We start from the raw sequence: 1,170 nt of genomic DNA on the forward strand, positions 1-1,170 counted from the left end.
GAGATTCAGGGACCGGCTGCCTCCTGCACGCCCCACACTGGGGATGGAGCCCGCAACCCGGGCCTGTGCCCTGACCGGGAATCGAACCCTGACCTCCTGGTTGATAGGTCGACGCTCAGCCCCTGAGCCCCGCTGGTCGGGCTCTTCCCCCACTTTCCCTAAGGAGGCTGCCTAAGGCCAGGGGAGGTCAGCGGGGACTGTGGGAAGGCCGGGCTGCGGGCTCAGGGCCAGCACTGCCCTCTGCTGTCCACAGCCGGCACCTCCCGGCCTTCCTCCGTCCAGCAGCCGTGGGAGAGAGAGTGGGGTGCGGGCTCTCCCGCCAGGCACCCCGCATGCACGACTGTGGGAGCCCAGACACGGGAGGGGCAGGCAGCTCTGACCGATACCCAGTCACACACGGGCAACGAAGGGGGAACGTTCTAGGTCAGTGCCCGGGCCCGCAGGCGTGATGAGGGGCCCGCCCGTTCCCAGGGCTCCTGCACGGGCAGCGAGGGGCTGTGACAGGCGACAGGAGGCTGGGGGTGGGGACCCAGCGGCCTGAACAGGTGCCCGGCAGGTGGGCGGGAATGTCCCCTCCTCCGGGGCCCCGAGGCGGCTCCTGGCTCCCCGGGGCGTGAGCACGAAGGCCCTGGAGGGAGCGGCCTCCCCCTGCAGGGAGCCACCTGAGGGTGGAAAGGGGGTGCAGAGAGGGGTCCCCGGGGGCCTGGATGACCCCCGGACCCGACCAGAGTGAGAAGAAAGCAGGGCAAAGGCCCGGCCGGCCGGCGTGGCTCCGTGGTTGAGCATCCACCTGTGAACCAGGAGGTCCCGGTTCCATTCCCGGTCAGGACACAGGCCCGGGTTTCGGGTTCAATCCCCAGTGTGGGGCGTGCAGGAGGCAGCCGATCCACGATTCTCTCTCATCATGGATGTTTCTCTCTCTCCCTCCCTCTCCCTTCCTCTCTGGAATCAATGAAAATCTATATGTGTAAAAAGCCAGCAACTGTAACGCTGTAAGGACCAGAACAACCCGTCTCTACGCTGCCCACTGTGGCCAGCGAACCCGTCGGATCTGGGGGTGGGGATGGCCGGCCAATCTCCAGCCGCCCCACCCCTGATCGCCCCTCAACCCCAATAGGGGCAGGGCCCGCTGGCCAACCTCCTGCAGCCCCTCCTCCCTGCTCACCCCCA

At 67.7% G+C, this 1,170-nt stretch overlaps 1 protein-coding gene across 1 annotated transcript in view; it reads right to left on the minus strand.

The window, feature by feature from the left end:
* ARNT2 (aryl-hydrocarbon receptor nuclear translocator 2) overlaps nt 1–1,170 on the minus strand; it is a 47,853-nt gene that overhangs the window by 4,025 nt on the left and 42,658 nt on the right. The window lies entirely within an intron of this gene.

The sequence above is a fragment of the Myotis brandtii genome, unplaced genomic scaffold (genome assembly GCF_000412655.1).
Source record: "Myotis brandtii unplaced genomic scaffold, ASM41265v1 scaffold1166, whole genome shotgun sequence".
NCBI classification, from domain to species: domain Eukaryota; kingdom Metazoa; phylum Chordata; class Mammalia; order Chiroptera; family Vespertilionidae; genus Myotis; species Myotis brandtii.